This window comes from Schistocerca gregaria, chromosome 1, assembly GCF_023897955.1.
Source record: "Schistocerca gregaria isolate iqSchGreg1 chromosome 1, iqSchGreg1.2, whole genome shotgun sequence".
NCBI lineage: Eukaryota > Metazoa > Arthropoda > Insecta > Orthoptera > Acrididae > Schistocerca > Schistocerca gregaria.
Window position 1 is genome coordinate 536,695,993 of NC_064920.1, and position 10,130 is coordinate 536,706,122.

The following is a 10,130-nucleotide window of genomic DNA, read 5'->3' on the forward strand; positions in this document are numbered from 1 at the left end:
TACAATAATGACATTGTGGGACAGCATCTCAGGCCACATATGTCCAGCATTTATTATTAATTATTAGTGACTTACATAAATTAGTATGTTATGAGCTCTCAATGGACTAGCTGCAATAAAGATACAATAAGTTGGCAGCTAACCACCAAGTACTGATTCTTGAAAGTCGAATCTATTCGGAATGCTTCGTTTCGATTGTTCTCTGGCTAAGATTTCTGCCACACTCATTGGCCCCAGAATTGCAACACAGTAATTATCTGACGAAGAGCTGCTGTATTGTCTGTGTGAATCGATGATTAATTCATTAATAGCAATAATTGTACTTATACCTAAATGTATTGTGCAGTATGAGACACAATCACAGATGTTTGCTAAAGATTTTGACTGTCATTTTTTCTATTTATTGCATTGTATTCGAGCAGTCTAAGGCGCTGCACTGGTCCCAGCAGTGATTCGAGTCCTCCCTCGGGCATGGGTGTGTGTGTTTGTCCTTAGGATAATTTAGGTTAAGTAGTGTGTAAGCTTAGAGACTGATGATCTTAGCAGTTAAGTCCCATAAGATTTCACACATATTTGAACATTTTTTTTGCACTATATTACAACAGCCTTTATCTATTTCATATTCCTTCATGCAAATATGTACCGCATTTCAAGATGGTCATCTCCGTAAAGCAAATTCACAAAACAGTGTTACCTCTACATCAACATTTATAATGCAGTAGCTGTTTGATACAACTCATACATGGCTGTAAGTTGTCACTTCTGGAAGACAAACTATAAAACACACCCCTCTCACATCCTCTGACTCAGCAGTGGCCACATTAATTATTCCTCTGCCCATTAATTAAGCAGTTAGTTCACTTAACTCACAGACAGATTCACGGATTTCAGTTACAAATACTAAACTGAACTTATATCTACATCTACATCTATACTCTCAAAACCACTGTGAGATGCATGGAAGAGGGTGCCTCCCATTATGCCAGTTATTAGGGTTTCCTCCTGCCCCATTCACGTATGGAGCATGGGAAGATGATTGTTTGAATGCCTCTGTGTGTGCAGTAATTATTCTAATCTTATCCTCATGATGCCAACATGAGCGGTACATAAGGGATTGTAGTATTTCCTAGAGTAATTATTTAAAGCTGATTCTTGAAACTTTGTTAACAGATTTTCTTGGGATATTCTTTCAGTTCAGTTCCTCCACTATCTCTGTAACACTCTCCCACAGATTAAGCAAACCTGTGACCATACCTCCTGCCCTTCTCTGTCTATGTCGAATATCCCCTGTTACACCTCTCTGGTATGGGTCCCACACACTTGAGCAATATTCCAAAAGCAGTTGCATGAGTGATTTGTAAGCAATCTTGTTTGTAGACTGATTGAACTTCTCCAGAATTCTACCAATAAACCGAAATCTACCACCCACTTCACTCACAACTGAACCTATGTGATCAATCCGTTTCATATCCCTCCAAAGTGTTACATCCATGTATTTGTATGAGTTGGAAGATTCCAACATTCGCTCATTGATTTTATAATCATAGGATTCTACATTTTTTCGTTTTGTGAAGTGTAAAATTTTACATTTATGAACATTTAAAGTAAGTTACCAGTCTCTTCACCAAGTTGAAATCTTAGATTTGACTGAATATTTATGCAGCTTCTTTCAGATAGTACTTCAGTAAAGAAAACTGTATCATCTGCAAGAAACCTAATTTTGATATTGATATTGTCTTCGAGGTCATTAATATACAATATGAACACCAAGGGTCCCAACACACCTCCATGGGGCACACCCGAATTCACTTCTATGTCTGACGATGACTCCCCATCCAAGATAATATGCTGTCTCTTCTCAACTAAAATGTCCTCAATCCACTCACAAATTTCGCTTGATACCTCATATGACACTACTTTTGACTATAAGAGTAGGTGCAGTACTAACTCAAATGCTTTTTGGAAATCAAGAAATACTGTACACAACTGGTTGCCTTAATCCAGAGTTTTCAGTATGTCATGTGAGAAAAGTGCGAGTTTGGTTTCACATGAATGATGTTTTCTAGATCCATGCTGGTTGGCATTGAGGAGGTCATTCTGTTCAAGGAATCTCATTATGTTTGAGCTCAGAATATGTTTTAAGATCCTACAGCGAATCTATGTCACAGATATTGAATACTGATTTTGTGTATCACTTCTACTACCCTTCTTGTAGATGGGTGTGACCTGTGCCTCTTTCCAAGAGGGATTTTATTGTAATTAGAAGAGGGGCTAGGTCAGTCGCAAATTCAACATAGAATCTGACAGAGATTCGGCTGGCCCTGGAGCTTCGTTCAGTTGTAACCATTTCACCATTTCAGCTGTTTCTCAACACCGCTCACACTAATCCTTATTTCATTCATATTTTGAGTGGTACAAGAATTAAATTGGGACAGTTCTCCTGGGTTTTCCTTGCAAAGAAAATTTGATAACGGAGTTAGGCATTTCAGCTTTTGCTTTGCTATCCTCAGTTTTAATTCCTGTCTCATTCCCTAGGGACTGGACACTGTGTGCCATCATCAACCCTTACATACGACCAGATTTTCTTTTATGTTCTGTGAAAGATCACTCGCAATATTCTGTTACAGTATTAACTGATGGAATCATGTATTTCTGTCTTGATAGTTACATGTGTTTCATTCAGCATTCCTCTACCTATAACACTACTCATTATTTTACACCTATCATGTAGTGATCTCTGTTTCTTTACACTGACTGTATACTGTGGAGGTTCCCTCCCATTATGAAATGTTCGATTGGGTACATATATATCCAGTGCGTGGTCAACTATTCCTTTAAACTTGAACCAGAGTTCCTCTACATACTCCTGCCCTGTGCTGAAAGTTTTAAGTTCCTCTCTAAAATATGACATTATTGATTTTTTATCTAGTTTACTGAACATATATATGTTTCTGCTTGTTTAAGCTGTCCTTTGTCATATATCAATCATTGTTGCCCCAACAGTGCCATGTTCACTGACATCAGTTTCAATGTGAACATCCTCAAAGAGGTCAGGACTATTTCTCGCCATTAGATCCAATATATTTTCATCATAATTGAGGTTTCTGTGTTTTCACAGAAGGTTCAAAGGGTATCTTATGATCTCACTGCTAGCAAAACTTTAATTTTCCCAATTAATTGTGGATGATTAAAGTCAAGCTCCACTGGGGAATTTACATGCAAGTGAACCTAGGTTTGGTTGCCTCAGGAGAGAAGCCAGGCAGGCGATAGAAGGATCCCACTATCATTTTATGCCCACCCCTGATACTGTCTTGCCCAAGCAATTTCACATGCAGCTTAAATTTCTTGCCTTGGTAGATCTGAGATTGTTATCTACTGCTACAAATACACTACCTCTATTTCCCATTTGCTCATCCGTTCGATATACGCTTAAATTTTCCCCAAAAATCTCACTTCTATCAATTTCAGGTTTCAACCAGCTTTCTGTGCCTAGTATCATGTGAGCATATTGCTGTTCATGAACGCCCCAAACTCTGGCACTTTGTTGTAAATGCTTCAGCAGTTTATCATTAAGATTTTAATACTCACATCAGAGGGAGGCATTTCTCTTGATCTTACACTGATACTTCTGGGTTTCCTACAGCTTCGTCATTTGGAATTGATGGAGAGTCACCTAATCTAAAACGCCCTTGGGTGCACCCTTCATACAGTCAGCTACCTGAGCAGCAGCTTCTGATATGTAGTGCACCAAGACTTATGTAGTGAGTCCCTCCAGTTCTCAGTCCTGTGGCGTAAGTCCAGGATGTTGCAGCCGAGCTTGTCACAGAACGTTCGAAGTCTCTGGTTCAGTCCTTCCACTCAACTAAGAACCAAAAGTCCACAATCAGTTCTGGGGACTGTGCTTCAAATTGGGAGGACCATTGAAACACCAAGCACAAGGCTGGTCTTCTCAACCTTCTCTGCCAGTCACTGGAATTACTCAAAATGACCTCAGGGTCCAGGTGATAGGCATCATTTGTTCCAACGTGCGTCACAATCTGAAGTTGGTTGCAAAATGTTCCTTCAGTGGCTGCTGTAATAGCCTCTTCAACATGTTGAATGAGGCCCCCAGGCATACACACTGAGTGTATTTGGTGTCCTTTTCTGTCATTTCCCTAAGAAGTACCATCATTCGCCATACATTCCAACTGATAATGTTTAATAGACACCTTTTCTTTTGTGTTTGCCACCTCCTGACACTGGAGAAAACAGGTATCTCCAAAACAGTTGGAATGATCACACTGGCTCAGTTTCAATATCAGTGAAAGACAGCATCTCAAACTTGTTGGTTAGAGGGATCGCTACAACAGCCTGAATCCTCCCTCATCCCTGACCACCCTGTATAGGAGTCCTGGATCTACCATTGATATGCCACTCGTAGCCAAGTGGACTAATAATAACAGATCCTGTGCTTTCTGTGGAGGTGACAGGATCCACAGGAGAGAATAGTAACTGAGGTATGTCTGGTACAGGTATCACAGTTACACAAGTCTTGTGTGCTTTCCCAAGACATCAATTTGCAGCAGCTCTCAATCGTTTGGCAGTAGTCAGGGCGATATCCATGTCAACCACCCCATCCTGTGTTTTAGGATTGCATTTGCAGTGGGGCTGCATTTTGGCTGGTGAAATGTATTACAAGGCAGTGAACAAAAAACTTTAAATAAAGCCTTCTGATTTTCTTTTAATCTGTCGAGCTAACGAGTTACAAGATTCCTATACAAACTGAAGCAGAGAGACAAAACGAGATTTCTATTAAGGCAATAAAAAAACCTGTAGCGAAAATTTCTAGTTTCCTAAAACGTTTTGATGTTAATTACAGTTGTTAGCAAACTCGAAAATAGAGTTAATTACGATTAATGCAGATAATATATAGGGCTACTCCTCTCTAACGGAAAACTAGATTTAACAAATATGATAGTTATAAAATCTGCTGTTGTAAGTAAATCACAAACGTCGATTTCCTGCAGATTGCTCATAAATTACGCAAAAGATAAAGGTAGCTTCCAAAAATTCTCAAAAAAGCACGTTTTTTTCGTTAATATGCAATGAAATTTAGGGGTGATGTAATATTTGACTGAACTGTGAACCACAAACGCTTATTTGCTACGAAATAAATTGTGTATCCAAAATACTCCTACAGGTAACTCACGAAAATATGGTTTTGCAAGCGTCCAAAAATTCTCAAATTAGCATATTTCTCACGAATTGTACAGCGATATTTGAGACAAATTGTTTTTAACGAGGATAGGCCTACTGTTCTCAAAAGTTTTAAAACAGCGCAATTTAGTTTAACCCTACAATTGACAATAACAGTCCTACTTTACCACCACACTCGCAAGTGTTCGCTATTTCACAATACAAACAGGTATTGACACAATCAATAAAAGATTACGCATAAGCAACGTAAACAGTAAAATATGCGAATCTAGTTAAAACAATGTTGTGATTGCGGTTTTTTATGTGTTTCTGAGCAGGACTACTACAGTCTTAAGAAGGCCTTTACATTAGTTGACACTTTTGAATTCACTGTTCATTGCTCGATGAATGTTATAAAATACTTGATCCATGCAGCACATGGACTGCAGGCCGCGATTTGATGACGACAGCTATAACCTTTTTAAGTCTTCTCATTGTATCACTCTTAAATAAAACGTACAACCTTTCCGCATAGAAAGGACCCTTCTCCGTATCCATGGAATATACTCGTAGAGTCTAACACATTAAACGATTTTTATTTTGTCCCACCTGCAAGCAATACTACACAAAGAAATATGCATTTTGATAAATAACAAATTCTCATTACTTTTCCCAACTACTGAGATATTCAAGTAACTCTTTTTAATGAGATGTGAGTGCAAACTATATTCATGTGATCCTTGTTGTGGTTTTCAGTGTCACATTTTGCAAAAATTGATGGGGAATGTGCCACATACGAAGGACAAGATAGGAATCATAGCACAGTGTCATCCATTATACCACTTGAACCTCAGGTAAACAAGCAGAATAGGCATTATGCTGTCAGTATGTCACTGATATAATCACAGAATGTGTTAATTTAAGTGACATGGTTACCTGTCAAATGTGTGTTATCAGAAACGTTTGCATCGTTTACTAATTCTATCTGTCAATATCTTCTAGGATCCCAGTTCTTACTTATTTACAACTGAAACACATAATCCACTTTTAGTTTTAGTCCGTTCCACGAACTTTTACCAACATTTTAATACGCAGATCAGAAGGTTTTGTAAATCATTGAGAGGCAAGAAAACTGGGAAAGTAGTCTGGAAACTACTGCTGAGCTCAGTAGTTTTGTGAAAATGGCTGATCAATTTCCTGTAGTTGTATTCCTGAATTCACCTGAAATGTTGCAGCTTTAAGGGCCAAAGATTGATATTTGTTATTCATCACAACAGTTGCAGCAAGCCACAACAAAAGAAGCAAGCCTGCCTATAATATCCACATGTCTGTCTAAAACAGTATTGTATAAAAAAAGATATTTTGCACAAAGCAGTTTAATGTTATAGACATATGAAACGGCAGTGACATTGAATTGAATTTTATTTCATCCTGTAGGATTACCTGGTGTACAGTGAATGCCCATGCATTGTAGGACACATCGAAAATAGAAAACATTCGTTATGCTACACTTCCTAACCAATTTTCTAACATTCTGAAGTGATTATAAGTAATAATATATACAAATTTAATATGTGAAGTACTTTTAAACACTGTAAAATTTCTTTTCCACCAGACAGTCTTTGAGGTTATTTGAAAGCTTAGTTTTAAGTTAATTGTCACAAAGGTTTTTAAGTAATTTGATGCCTGAGTACTAGGGTCCTTTTCCAAACATTGTCAGTCGGTGGGGTGTGCTTCATATGCATTCTTTCTCAGTGTGTTGTGGGGGTGTACACTAGCATTTGTAGTCCACTCAGCACTATCTTTTGTGACATATATTATGGTTTTATGTGTGCAGGGAAGTAAAACTTAAGATGCCTAGTCTTTTGAAGCAGTTTCTGCACATTTCAGAAGTCTTTCTACTTAAAATGATCCTGATTGCTATTTTTTGTAACGTGACCACCCTTTTTATTTGTTCGAAGAGTCCACGAGTGTACTGCCAATCCATAGTGTTCAACGGGCACAATATTTCGGCGATCAGACATGTCACCATCGTCAGGTGCGCTGACGAACTGAGATCCTGAGGACGGGCAGCCGTCCTAAATCCCCTTGGACCGGCAGTACACCTGTGGACTGTTCAAGCAATAAATATGCCGGGAGAAGTTGAAGAATCACACCCTTTTTATTTCTTGAATGTTTGATATTCGCCCCACTATCTCTCTGTACTGTTGTTATGGTTCGAAGAGTCCATGGTATGCTGTGGATGGAAACTGTTTGTGTGCATACTGTGCTAGCTGCCTCATTATGAATGTGGTGGACCTGAGTTACTTACAGACAGAAATATTTTTTTTTTTTCATTTCAGCTCGTTATCCACAGTAATACCTACGAATCTAATGGATTCTACTTTTTCTAGTTTTGTTTCAGCCACCTCTAAATAGATGAGCACAACCTTCTCCTTATTATTGAACATTGCATACATAGTCTTTTTTAGTTTTATAGAAGACAATTTTCCAGGAGCCACTGAGTTATAGTATTTGCAAATATGTATGCGTTTCTCTCAGGCTGTTCCACATTTTGGTCATTTTTCAGTATTGTCATATCATCTGCATACAGAATTTTCTTCTCCTTCTCTTCAACACCTAAAGTCATTAACAAACAGATTAAATAAGTGGTGGCCCACTTATGGATTCCTCCAAATTTGATGGCTTTGTTTCCTGACTGATATGCAATCTCTATTCATGCATACTGTGTCCTGTTACATCAATATGATTCTATCCATTCGCCTGCTTTTCCATTTCGTTATCAGCATTTCATGGTCAATAATGTTGAATGCTTTCGAGAGATCGAGAAACTTTGTAGATACAACCTGTTTTTAGTCTATGGACTGTATAATATATTCCGATAGACTGCCAATCAATGATTCCATAGATTTATTCTTTCTGGAGCCATGTACTCATATAAGAATGTTGTATTTGTCCTGGTAATCAACTACTCTATTATATAGAAGCATTTCCAGGGATTTTGAGAAATCTGATATCAGTGAAAATGGCCTTTCGTTGTTGGGGGTCATCCTTATCCCCTGTCTTGGACACTGGTACCACCCTGCTGATATTCAACTTTTCTGGAAAAATTCCCTCTCTGGAAGAGCTGTTTGATATGTCTAGCAATGATGAGATTATTTGCTGAGAGTAATTGCTCACTTACTTTCTTTATTATTGATTAGATATTTTTCATCACCAGTGATTTCTTGGACTTCAGTTTTAGTATAATTTTCCTTAGTTCATCTAATGTGACTGGTTTCAAGTACATGGTTCTGCTTGACGTTTTTGATAACTTAGTAACCTTCTTTTGTGGACTATTTATTTCCAGTTTTAAGTTCTGTGTCACATTTATATAGTTAGCATTAAGAATGTTAGCTATTTCTCTACTATCTATTTCCATTGACTTGATATTTGTGTCTTTGTTTGATCATGCCTTTACCTTTCTTTCACCATTAATTGCATTCAGAGCTGCCTTTATTTTATTTTTTGAGTTCACTATGGTGGCATAATTTGCTCTCACTTTTGCTCCTTTATTAGTTTGTATACTTCTGTCATAGCATTTTATATTTCTCAGCTTCACCCCTCTGTCACAGATCCTGCAGAGTCCTCTGCAATTCTACTATTTCACTAGTAATCCGCTTTGTCTGATCCTGAGGCATTTCTTGTCTCTTTATTTTGGAGAATATTGTTGTAATAAGTGATTAATACTTTTCATTTACGTTCTGAAGCTGTAGACTTTGATTGCAGGTTTCTCTGCTTAACATTGTTCTGAAGATGTTGATATTTCTTACACTAATATTCCTGATTTCTTTGGTTGTTTGATTTGGTTCTGACATTGTGTCCTTACTTCTGTGGAAGCAGATCAGCTGTCCACGATGGTCAGATATTTCTATTTGGACTACATGCAGCTCATGGTTACACCTACTGATATTATTAATGATGTTGTCAATAACTGTGTGACTTCGAGAAGCCACTCTTGTTGGTGCAGATATTGTTGCTACCATATTTGCAATGTATTAATGATTCTTCAAAATCTTATCATGGTTTTGATTCTGTTTCAATGTCAGTATTGAAGTCTCCACATATAACGATCTTTTTCTCGATGTTCATTTTTAGTTAATTAAAATTTTTTAGAAAGATGCTTATCTTACCAATTGGTGATCTGTAAACACAAAACAATCTAGTTACCAGTCACTACACCAGTAATTTCAAAATCGTTTTCTCTAGCTATGGGTAATCTCACGTCTTTTCTGTTTACAGTTTTTAGGGGCTTTCCTGTTTTAATATATAACTCCACCGCCTTTATGACACAGAAATAACTGTATAAGATATAGTCCTTTATTGTCAAGTTAGCTATCGGACTTTCAGTTAGACCTTGTTCACTGATACATACTATGTCTGGTTGTACTTCACTTAGAACTACTTCTGTTTCTAGTTTCTTGTTACCAATGTATTGAATATTCTGAGGTAGTACTTTTATCTAACTTTTCTTTCGCTGGCTTACATGTTGTGGGCTGCCTTCTGACAGCATATTCCATAGTCCCACCTTTTTTGTGTGGTGTTTGTATTTTGCTTTTGTAGCTGCAGCAATTGATTTTTCACCTCCACAGGCCATATTAGCTTCCCTTGCTTCCGGATATTTTGCAGACATCTGCAAACATTCTGCCGAGTGCTACAGACCATAATCTGTTTAAATGCATGTCATCATGTCTCAGGCAGTTTTCACATATGGATTTGTATGGGTCCATAAAAACTGTACCAAGACGATCAAACTGTTCTTTGACAGCATATTTTATTAGGAAGATATATTTGCCTTTCATTGACTTCCTTTTTATGATTCTTTTAAGTATCGGTTGGAAACTAGCAGACACACACCTTCACAAACGAATCGTTTTTATCGATAATTATTTCTTCTTCACTGCTGCTTCTCAACG